Genomic DNA, 12,630 nt, shown 5'->3' on the forward strand with positions numbered 1-12,630 from the left:
TTTCCCCCCCTTTAAATTCTGTACACAATGTTAAGCACATTTAAATACAGAGTAAGTTGGATGGCAAATGAAGGTTAACTATTTACTTAAAGAAATTATTTACCTAGGCTAGAGAGAAAGCCTTATTGACAGTTTGTTACTTTTGGGGGAAAGAGGAGTTTCTATCATTTTCAGAGAATAACCTGTTCTTGTAATTGCTCATGAAGGTAACATTTTTCTTTGCATTCCTATCACTAGTTAATAAACACTTGCTTTAAGACTGAAGAGAGGGTGGGAAGAAATAGAAACAAACCCTTCTTTTGCCTTATATTTATTATTTTGCTGTCTTTAGCATTTGAGATTAGAAAATGTACTACAAAAAATAAGAATAGTCATAGATCTAAACATACCAAATTTAGCTCTACTAGGAAATTCTTTCTTACAACTTCAATTATATTTAACATTTCTACATAGTTTATTACCTTTTACACCTTAAAATCACCTTTCTGAAATCACTATCAAACCTCTTCTAAAATACCCTAAAATGTTTCCTCTAAAACGCCTCACTACATAGGCAATCAGAACTTTTAAACATTCTTCTTCATTTTCTGAGGGGAAGTAAAGGTAGGTTTTTTTAAAAAATGTACTTATTTGGGCCTATATCCCATAGTAAGAAATAGATTTTACATGTTAATTCAGCACATGCACACACAAAAATGGAATAAATGTTTACTTAAAAATACACTTTACCATGTGTGATGTACTTAACTATTATAGAATCCAGATTCTATTCTTTTCTTTGTTTTAAATAAAAAATGCCAGTTACAACCCACTAAATTTCATGACCCATAATGGTATATGACCAAGTTTTAAAGCACTAGTCTCGTGGAGATGTTTTTAAGAGCATCATAAGCACTCCTTTCATAACTATTTTAGATGTTAAGTTTTTAATGGATTTTGTATTTTTCCTTCCCAGATAAAGTCATTTTTAATCTGTTATTCCAGATTGATTAGGATTAAAATACATGTATAGTTTAACTACCTGGTTCACATTCAGCATATGTGTAAGTTCCATTAAGATTAGGCTTTAATGAAGATGACTCTAAATAATTAAAATGAAGTATTTTACAAATGTCTTTTTTAAGGGCCTTACCCTATGTAATGCAGTGAAATTTGTAACGTAGTATAAGCAGTTGCTTTTATTTGGGAGTATAAAGTACAGATACACAAAAATGTAAACACAGTAAAGTCATAGGATAAGTGGATGGCATGAATAATAAAATCCATGAATTTCGAGAAAATGAAGGATTAATGCAAGGACAAAACTTGTTCTTGAAGGCCAAGATCAAGAAAGTCCTTGAGCAGGGAAAACCCATAAATTTCTATCATCTTAAAATATAGATACTATCATAGATACTATCTATAGATACTTATAGATACTATCACAAATTTGATTAGGTATTCACTTTGAAAACTTGAAACAGGAACATATTTATAGACTGTTGATATTTTTGTAGTTCACCCTCAAATCAATATCTATAATGAACTCTTTCTTCATCAAAGTTTCTTAAGATCAAAATCATCCTAACAGTTACTTAATTTCCCAAATATGAAATTTCAGTAGCATATGAAATAGTCTACAAAACATACATACACATGTTCTTTACTTTTTTTCTATAAGAATTATATCACTAACAAAGAATAGAACTAGTAGGCATAAAATAGTGTGGAAATTATTTTCTAAAATTTTCATTTCTATTGTTTTATGGCAAACTGTATTTATCTTGAAGATATAAAAAAAATTCGTAATTTGTGAATTGTACCAATTGCTGCTGACATTCGATATTTAATCCTTGAAATTTATTTTAAAATATTTTATTAAATCTTATGCAATTTACTGATCAAGAATACATATGGGAATATCCAGGAATATAAAATAAATATAATTAGTGCAACTCAGTACTTAAAGCAAGGGGGCAATATTAGGTCAGAGTAAGGGCTATCTACAAATTATTGACAAATCAAGGATATAACAATGAAATATAAAGCCACCAAAAATCGACTGATTTGGGACATAAATATTTAAAAATGTAAAAGCAAAATAAAATGGATGGTGATGATCAAAATAAGCAACCCCTTCCCCTCCCCCCAAAAAAACCCTCAAGAAACAAGACAAATCAAAAAAATACTAAAATTAGATTAAGCGATTCTACACAAGATCTCAACTTGGATACTTAAATGTAGGCAAGCAAAACACTAACCGATTTAATAGAAAAATATTCTGTCCGCATTGAAACAATTTCTTTAATTCTGTAACCTGGAAAAAAATTGATACAAACTATATAAATGTTAAAACTCTTAAAGGTACAGACCTTGTCTATTTTCTTTCACTAATATATATGAGATGCTTATCATAAAGCTAATTAGCATCTAGACTTCAATAAATGAGGGAAGTGAAAAATAACAACTCTAAAATTATAAATTAAATGCTACAATAATGCCAAGACTTTTGTTACCTAGACATGCAAAATTACTAGTTTACCAATAACATTTAAGAAAGTATAAAGGAAGATAATTGTGTTTCCTTAAGCAAACTGACATAATACTATTTTGAAACTAAGTGAAAAAACATATTCTGAGCCATCTGTATATTACTTAAAGCTATTCTTAAGATTAATGGGTAAACTTACAATGAACAGACTGTTGGATTTACTGAAGATCTAACTATTCGTATTAACGGTTTTAAAGACTGTCTTTTCTTCTCCAAAAAATTCAATACATTAAGTATGATGTGAAGTATTATGGCCAAAAGGTTATTGCATAGTTTCTAGTTTACCAGTATACATCCTCATTTTTAAACGCCTATTTTTTCAGGCAATAATAGAAAATAAATATTCTCAATTTGTTTGTTTTGAAAAATCATTGTCAATTAACTTACAGGTAAGTAAATGTAATAAACAGCAAACTAAAAGGTGAATTAAAATAACCACTCAGCTTTCACTGAGTCTTTTCTTATGGAGGAAACTGTAAAAATAAATCTCACTAGTATTTGCTTTGCTTGACAGCATAACTGAATAGTAACCAAAGTAGCCATATGTGGCCCTTTATATAAAGCCTCAGAAACAGGCACTTTTTGAATAATTGTGCTTGGCACACATATTTTTGCCCAATAAATGCTGAATGAACTTTTCCAGTAATGCTGGATTTAAACTAGGCCAACCACTTCTCACAGACTTTAATTTAGCCTGTATTTTACAAGAAAAGAGGGGAGATGGGATAAAAAATGTAGTCTGTGGTTCACAAGAGAGCACAGCTAATTCGCCCCGTATGAAAATGATCATGTGACTACTAATCAACTGTCCTCTATCAAGCCCATTTACAGAAACCTAAAAACAATTATCACTAGTCTGTGGACTTCTGGTATTGGGGAGGGTGAATGTCTAGAAGTAGTGCCCTTTTCTAGAACTCTGTAACAAACTCGGTTTTCCCACATTTTTTTCCCCCAGTTTTCACAAATCTTTCGTAAGATTTTCTGTGGCATGTGAGTGCATATATTAAGGTCTAGAGTTCAGAAATTGCTGTGGCAGGGGGAGCTCAGGGCCCTTATAATTGTCACTTATTCATTAACCAAATATTAAGCATCCACTGTGTATGTCAGGCATTAATCTATACATTAATTTCTCCACAAAGACCAGTGAAGAAAAAACAAAACTTCTCGCCCTCCTGGGGCTTAACATTCTACAGGGCGAAAACAGATACTAAGATCAACACGTAAGATACGTAAAATGCCTGAAGGATAAAATGGGAAAGGGGGACAGGGAACATGCAGTTTCGAGAGGGGGCCATGGAAGTCCCGAGGTGACATCAGAGCAAAATCCTGAAGGTGAGGGAGCAAGCCCTATGGATTCTTGGGCAAAAGAGTATATGGCACTGGAATAGCAGGGCAGAGGTCCAGCTCGCAAGAATGTTAAGGGCAGGTTCTCCCCCAACCGCGCGCAGTATTTAGGCCACGGTCAAGACTTTGGCTTTTCCTCTCGGCTAGATGCGATGCCATTACAGGGTCTCGAGTAAACGAGTTAACAAGACCCGATTCAGTCTCTCGAGTGATTTTTGAGGCAAATGGAATAACCTGAGTGCAAATTCCCCCCATTTACTTTAGCGTATTGGAAAACACACACGAATACATAAACAATACAATTCACGTATAACCTAAATTCATGAAACTAGAACACACATCTCGTCCCGCTTGCATAAAATTCGCTTACCTACTGCATTTTAAAAGAACAAAACGTCCCCCCCCCCCCGCCCTTTAATTTCCACCAACTCAACAGAGAGCTGCGCCCAGGTGAAAGTTTGTTACAACAGGAGACCACGAGAAGCATGGCACTGGACACACAATCACATCTGTGCTCCAGCCTCGTGCAGTACCTCACTGTTTCACAGGGAAAGAGGACAACGACGCTGGAAACCGGCTGGCCGCAGCCCCCGCCCCGGCAGCCCACGGTCGGCGGGTGGCCCGCGTCGCGGCGGGCGGCTCTCCCCCGGCGCCCGGCTCCACCCACACCTAGAGGGGGGCGCGGACCCGCGCGCTCCCGGCCCGCCGCCGGCCGGCTCCTCGCTCGCACAGCGTCGCCTACAGGCCTTCATCCCGACAGTTAGGGAAGAGCCAAAACCACCGCCAACAAAAAGACCGCATATTTCCAGAAACCAGAGCATCACAAACACGATCCCAATTCAATCCAGCGGGGAATCTTCTTCGCCTCCAAGGGTTGCGTTGTCACTCCGCAGACATAATGCAGACACGGGCGTAGAGCGCAGCCTCTCCGGGGGAGAGAAGGTGTACGATACATCCCATCCGCCAGACTGCAGAGACACCATTTAAAAAATGCACCGTCGCCGTCGAATCGCGGGCGTCCTCTACGCGGCCGCCCCGAGCTCGGCTCCCTAAAGCTAACGACCACCAGCTGGGTTAGCGAGCCGGGCCTGCGAGCCGGGCCTGCGAGCCGGGCCGGGCCTGAGCGCCCCTCACGCCCACGACCACCACCGAACTCGGGCCCCGCTCCGGTCGGCCTCCGGGAACATAAGGACCGGGGAGAGCCGGTGCCGCCCGTGCCGCAGCGAAAACGCCGCTCCGCAGGATCGACAATAAAAGGCACCATCCGCAGCCGCTCTGACGAGGAGAAGGACGCCAGGGAGAGCCGCCACCGCCTGCCGCCGGCCCCGGCCCGCCCGGGCGCGGGGTGGTGCGGCGCGGCCGAGGACGCGAGCCCAAGTGGCGGCGGCAGCGGCGGTGGCGGAAGTGGAGTGGGGAAGAGGGGGTGGTTGTTAGTGTTTGGCGCCGGCGGAGGGAGTCATTCCTGCAGCTGCACTTCCGGTCGGCATTTTGTTCTGAGAGGGAGAGACGGAACGAGAGAGAGACACACACAGGGCTCCTTCCCCCCCCGCCCTCCCCCCCCTCCCTCCGTCGGTACCGACTCACCCGACACCACCAAGCCGCAGGGAGGGACGCCCCCGCCGACAGGAGGATTGGTTCCCGGGCCGGCGGCGATGCCCCCCCGGTAGCTCGGGCCCCCGGTCGGGTGTTTGTGAGTGTTTCTATGTGGGAGAAGGAGGAGGAGGAGGAAGAAGAAGCAGCGATTTGTCTTCTCGGCTGGTCTCCCCCCGGCTCTACATGTTCCCCGCACTGAGGAGACGGAAGAGGAGCCGTAGCCACCCCCCCTCCCGGCCCGGATTATAGTCTCTCGCCACAGCGGCCTCGGCCTCCCCTCGGATTCAGACGCCGATTCGCCCAGGTAAATTCCTGCTCTTTATTTCGGCGGCGGCGGCGGCGGCGGCGCCAGGTCCTCAGCGTCTCTCCTCCTCGCTCCCCTCCCCGCCGTTTCCTTAGCGGCCCCAGGTCTCCTCCACGGGCGAGTCTAGAGTTCGCTCCTCTCTGGTGGCAGCCGCCCTGGGTGGCGGTGGTTTTGTACTCTCTCCCGGCCGGCTCCGGTGGCGGGGACTGGGCTCCTGCCGGGCGGCCGGGGAGGCGTAGGCCCGGCGGAGAGTGCAGGCCGCGGGCCAGCGGAATCTACTTGAGCTCGGGGATTAGGAGAGCTCCGGGCTGAGCGGAGCTACTGCTGGTCGGTGACAGGCCTCGCCCGGGAGAAGAGCCGTAGCTAGTGAGGAGGCGGAAACAATACAACTAACAGCAAATGTGCCCTGATCGTCCCCATATTTACAACTTTCCTGGTCCGGGAGTGGGGAACGTCCCAGTGAAACAAACAACCCCCCTTCTTCCCCCTGTGACCCCATGAAGGGAGGAAGTAGTTTCAGTTAGTGAGACAAATGTAAATACTCAGACACGGATCCAGTGGTAATTCTTGCCCTGTGTAAAACTTGTTTGGACATTAGAAAGTTAATAAAGACTCATTTTCTTTTTTGAAAGAATTAAATTGCCCACATGAATATTTAATACAGAAAACCATAGTGTGGTAGACACTGCATATGCTCCCCCCCGCTTCACCAAGAGCTTTTATGTTGTTGTTTGACAGTGTGTGTTGCACATGGACTTTTATTCAAAGGCGAGTGTAAAGTACTTGACAGGTTTACCCTGCCACTTTAGATTTGTGTGCGTTATATAAGGACAATTTTAAACGACTATACGTGAAATACCCAGGTACTTCCTGATCGAAGCGTGTGCAAGCATGAGAAGAATATTGTTTTGAGAATTGTACCGAGGTACAGATAAAACCCATTTTCTCTAAAAGTATAGAAATGAAGTTATGCTTAAAATCCCAGGGAGGTTAAAAAAAAAAAAAAAACGTAGAAGGTGCCATCCTTTCATGTCAGGGCAGATCTTCTTGTGGTCCCAGGATTGTCATTGGCTGTTTGTGCCCATGATGTTTGACTGTGTAATGAGAGAGGTGTCATTTTAATAGGTCAAATGTATCTGTAAATGCTAGAGAAAAATATCAGTTCTGCCTTAACAAATTCTAGTTCACGAGTAAGTAAAGTGTTCAGAGGTTGTTTATTGAGGTGGTGGAAGGGTAGGTTGGTAAAAGGGAAAAACAATCAGCTTAAAAGTGCTCAGCCATACAAATTGCATAGAAAAAATAAATGTACCTGGCATTAGACTTTTTTGATACTTTGTCTCATATTCACTGAAGGAAAACTTTCACTGGTTAGAATGAAGCAACACTGATCAACAAAGTCCCTTGTTTTACTAATGGGTGTTACATTAGTTCGGATTTTTTGTGTCTCATCAAATTATTATTGTCATTGTAGAATAAGTAACTTTTCTGAAGGTTATTTTTTAGGTTAGCCCTCTGCTTAAAATAAATTGTTGTACATTTCCAGCAAACTATGGGTAAATGTTAAAAAGAGTGAAGTTAATATAGCTGTCACGTACTAGGCATGTTTTTAATGCTATAAATCCGTGTAGTAGTCAGTAGCGTGTCCGTGATTTGTATTGGTCAGGGAGCAGTTTGAATTTTAAAAAGCCTGAAGCTCCTGCTGAGCCCCAATCCCGGCCTCCCTCCCTCCCACTAATCTCCCATTCCTGTCTTTGTGCTGCCTGCTCCTGTTAGACACTGTTTGCTACAGGGCCTCAGGCCTACACTGGGTGGGGGGCAGGCGAATGGGGGCTTGCTGGGGGGAGAGGGAATACAGAAGGGAGGAACACTTCACATCTTAAGCAGAGGGTTTGGGACTTGGCGGGGGCGGGTCGGTAAGGGTTTCAGTATGAATGTTTGAAAGGCCCTTAAATGAACCTGTGATGCCTTTACAACTTTTATTTAAATAAAATACGGAGATGTATGTCAAAGGATGAACGTGTTTCTACTAAAGGTAATGGAAAAGAGGAGTTCTGCTTGCTTAGTTTTCAACAACAGAAGCAACTTACTTTTAGAGTTTTATAGTTAAAGGGAGCTTTCTTACACAGATGTTTGAATCAATGTGTTAGATATGTTTCTGTGATTGATTTTTTTCTTGTGACTTTGATTAAAGTGAATTAGTTCTTACCAGATCTTATTTTCCCAATTCTACATATTTAGTGTTTTGTAAGTAATACAGGTTGTGTGATAGCTTTCATTAAGTTAGTGTAAACATTTTAAAGTAAATTGAAAATATTTTTTGTTTGATCCAAACCAATTATATGGGTTATTTTTAAAGGAGGAAACATTATAAAGCTCAAAAAAAAAAAAAAAAATCAAAAACCCTAAACTTGAACTTTAAAATTTTTGACAACTTAGTTGGAAGGAATAATTTGTATTTCCCTAGAGATTATAAATACGCTGCTCTACCTCCCCTGTATTGGTTATATGGATAGTCAACAGTGGCTATTTTTGTATTTCTACTGTTATTTTTTTTAGTTTAGTGAAAGAAGACCCTGTAAGTGTTCCAGTAATCTTGTAATGTTAGTTGTATTATTTGGAGAAATAATTTCTAGTATTATTCAACAGTGTGGTTTATTGTTTCTCTCGAGTCTGCAGAGATACCAATAACTTATAATAATTACTTGAAAAGAAAGTAGCTTTAAAGTAGTAAAAGCCTAATATAGCAAATTAAAATTGAATATTAAATACTTAATTATTTTTAGTGTTTTGTGAAGAGTGTGTAGGATGCTTCTTCTTGGAACCATTCAGCAATTTGTTTACTAAAGTTATTGGAAAGCATTTTGAACCTGTGCTAGGGATCATTATAATACTGTCCCCTTTAAGAAGAAAGAAATTGTATTTGAAGAAAAACTGTCTATTTCAGATTATCTTTGGTGATGGAAAGTGAAAGTTTTTTAGTATGGTAGTAAACCAGGTTTTGTTTTTTGCATAGCAGTCATAATTAAATTTCAGAAATACTATGAGCAAAGCTATACCAATTTAAATATGAAGTCTTTTTTATTTGGAGCCAGACTAACCAACTCAAACATGTATTTTCTAAAACTATTATGTTAATTTAATGTTTAATAATTTGGTACTAACCCATCATCAAACTGCTGTAGAAACATTTGAACCCACCATATTTTGGCATATCCTGTATTTATGTGAAAATCAATACAAGAGTAGATAAAGTTTGATTTTGATATAATTTCATTTAACTTTCCCCACCCATTGCTTATTAGGAAAAGGATAATTTGTGAGTAATTCTGGAATTTTAAAATATGATTTTAGCTTTATATGAAGTGATTGTGAAGACTGGGGTAAATAAAAATTCCTTTTAGAAAAATGTGACTTCAATGCTGTTGATCACATTTATTTGCTATAAAATGAGTAGGAAATTACTGACTGGGAACTTTATAGAAACCTGGTAATGAACTGTTTAGATGCAGATACTTATTTTAATATCCTGAGCATATTAAGTTGACTTTGGTGGTAATTTATGGTATTACATAGCCTTTAAAAATAATTTCAAAATATACTTTTTAAGCACAGCTTTTCTGTTTTTAGCAGTTGTCATTTATAATTATTCTTTGAGTTTTTAAAATGGTTCTTTTTCAAGGTGACCTGAGTTTATTTTTAAATATTCCCATTTCCCTATGAGAGAAGTGACCAGCATGATTTCCATTTTTGATGAAAAACTTGATACTCAGAGGCCATGTGATTTGTGTCAATTCATGTAGTGAATGCCAATAAGATATTTTCTTGCTCTTACTAGCTTTTTATTAGATTATTTACTTTAAGGAAAGTGTCAGCCCTGCCCATGAAGCTAGGTATTGCTGTTGCTCAGTGCTGACTCTGATACCTTATGTGACTTTTTCAATGTTCAGAGTCCAATGTGCTTTTTTCTCGTCTTTTTTTTTTTTTTTTTGAAGATTTTATTTACTTATTTGACAGACAGAGATCACAAGTAGGCAGAGAGGCAGGTAGAGAGAGAGGAGGATCAGGCTCCCTGCTGAGCAGAGGATCTGGGATCAGGGCCTGAGCCCAAGGCAGAGAGGCTTTAACCCACTGAGCCACCCAGGCGCCTCGCTTTTTCCTCTTTTTTTAGGGAGATATGATACCTGTCTCTTCATTGTATTTTCCTGGTATGAAGATTGTACTTTTACATTAGAAATCCCGACCTTGTATGCATGTTTGGTGTTTGAATGATTGAATTTATTTACATTTTGTTCCTCTTTAAGAATGTGTATCAATTAACTATATTTGTAATAAATATATAATGACTCATGCAAGTGTTTTTATGGAGTGGAATTTTAGTGTTTCTAGTTGATAAATACCATGTCTTGGGGCACCTGGGTAGCTCAGTCGGTTAAGCATCTGCCTTGGGCTCAGGTCATGATTCCAGGGTTCTGGGATAGAATTCTGCATCTGGTTCCTTGATCAGGGAGTCTGTTTCTCCCTCTCCCTGTCACTTTCCCTGCTTGTGTGTGTCTGTGCCCATGCTCTCTTTCTTTTTCTTTCTCTCTCTGACAAATCTTTAAAAAGAAATAATAAATAAAAATAAAAGTACCGTGTTTCTACTTGGTCGTTATTCTAATTTTAAAAAGTATTTTATGTGCTCAGAATTTTTACCCAAGTAAGTAATAAAAATGATTTTAGATATTTAGCTTACATATTATTTTGTTTGGCGTAAATCTGGGGTCAGTTTTAATGAATTGAGTTTTGTCAGAATGCATATGTTTTAAGGCATCTTTCTATTTCCAAAGTGATACTATTAGGAGAGATTATTTCTTAATATAGCATTGCCAGCTAGATAAGATTTTGAGGGCTTACTATGTGCCAGGAACTGTGTTAAGTATGCCCCGATAATATTATCTCATTTAAAATAAGTTCAGGAAATAGAAACAGTAATCCACAATCTACAGATGAAGAAACTGTGGCTGGAAAGGTTAGATTAGTAAATGATCAGTCTGATTTATATTTTTTCTTAAGGATTTAGGATTCCACATTTCTAGTTTTAATAAAATCTTCATTTTTTTTTGTTGCTCAGTTAATTCAGTACTTACAAGTCATGTAGTCAAGGAACCTGTGTACTTTGGGCAATGAACTAAAATAGAAGTCAGAGTGTATATTTTATATAATATTTTTGAAATCGCCAAATCTTTACTACCTTGTATTTTAGTGTTAAGCAATTTGTGTAATTTTTACTGTTTAAATTTTTTATTTTTATTGTTGAAATTGTCAAAGCAATGATTTCTAGAAAGGGAAAATTCAGCTTCAGAGTGATTTCATTCATAGAAATGTATGTGACCAATTGTAATATAGTAGATTAATCTATAAATTAGTATAATTAAAAAAATTTAATGTTTCTATAGCCAAAGAATGTTAATCCTTTCAAAATCATCAACTTGGGAAGTTGTGCGCTTATTTTAGAACTTTTGCCATGCAATCTTACAGGGATTCCTTTAGTGAATACCTTTAAAGCCTTTGAGGTAGTTTTTTTTTTTTTTTTTTTTTTGGTCCTTAATGGCAAATCTTTATCTTCAGGGGTGATTTTGAGTTTTAGAGACCGTAAAAAGCAATTTAGAACTTAGTTTAAGAAAACTGAGATTTAATAAGATCTTTTTGGTGTGTGTCAGATACTGTATTGAGTGGTTTACATTTGTAATATGTAATTTTTAAAAAATATATTTTATGTATTTACTTGACACAGAGAGCACAAGCAGGGGGAGCTGCAGACAGAGGGAGAGGGAGAAAAAGGCTCCTCTCTGAGCAGGGAGCCCTTTGTGGGGCTTGATCCCAGGACCCTGGGATGGTGACCTGAGCCGAAGGCAGGCACTTTAACGGACTATACCACACAGGCACCTCTGTAATATGTAACGTTATTGAGTGATTTCCATCTACATGAGTCTTCAGGGTATATGAATCTGATTGTGTTTATTATTCTGAGGTATTTGAGAAAACTGAAGTATAGAATGATTAAACGACTAGCCGAAGGTCCCATAGCTAACAAGTGGAGGAAAGTAGAGGAAGGACTCCAAAGTTGATGCTTTACCTATCAGCCTTAACCACTACACTCTTTATCATGTTTTGAACCTCTTAGCTACCCAGTGAGGTTAGTGATGTGTTCTTTTTTTTATAGACAAGGAAGTTGAGGCTCTTCATGTTTAAGAACCTAGACCAGGGTGGCAAATCTGGTAACTCTTAGAGGTAGGACTGCAACCCAATATATCTAATTCTAAAATGTCTTTCCATTCTAGCACCCTGCCTCTTAAAGATATATAATACACTTTTTGATGAAAAGTGTAGGCTTTGCTATAAAGCAGTGAAACTTTTTATGTCGTATAAAGAGGAATTCTAAAATATTTTGGTTAGTTATAAATGATTATTTGATGACAGTCTTTTATGTAAAATACCTTAGTTTATACCTCATATAATATACAAAATGTATACACAAATATGCATTTAAGTAGGATATTTATTTTTAAATATATGCATATTGTATTTATGAAAATTGGCAAAATGTGGAAAAGGCACTTTCTTTTTCATGATATTGTGTGATTCAGTTATAAAAATGTCAAGAATTTAAAACTATTTTAAAGAATACATTAAACTTCCAACATAGTTTATGTAGGTAAATTGTTTTGCTATCTTACATGTGTGTAACATCAGTTAACAAGAATGTACCAAACTTTTAACTTGTTCTTTTATATATGTTCTTTTATATATGTTTGGCCAGAAAGGAAAAACATTTTCAGTGTACAGAAACATGGAATTAGCATTAATTAGTTTACTAAAA

The 12,630-nt window shown here is 38.5% G+C and overlaps 1 protein-coding gene across 4 annotated transcripts in view; it reads left to right on the forward strand.

The window, feature by feature from the left end:
• The first annotated feature begins 5,406 nt into the window (after positions 1-5,406).
• Positions 5,407-12,630, forward strand: part of NIPBL (NIPBL cohesin loading factor) — a 205,714-nt gene continuing 198,490 nt past the window's right edge. For 2 of the 4 annotated variants that reach the window (XM_004738003.2, XM_013051832.2), the window contains exon 1: positions 5,408-5,771. The gene's annotated coding sequence lies outside the window, so the exon portion shown is untranslated. Of the gene's footprint in view, positions 5,772-12,630 lie in introns of all 4 variants that reach the window. The other 2 variants (XM_045079473.1, XM_045079476.1) reach the window with 2 other exon arrangements.

The sequence above is a fragment of the Mustela putorius genome, unplaced genomic scaffold, assembly GCF_011764305.1.
Source record: "Mustela putorius furo isolate JIRA1106 unplaced genomic scaffold, ASM1176430v1.1 tig00000407_pilon_pilon_pilon, whole genome shotgun sequence".
NCBI lineage: Eukaryota > Metazoa > Chordata > Mammalia > Carnivora > Mustelidae > Mustela > Mustela putorius.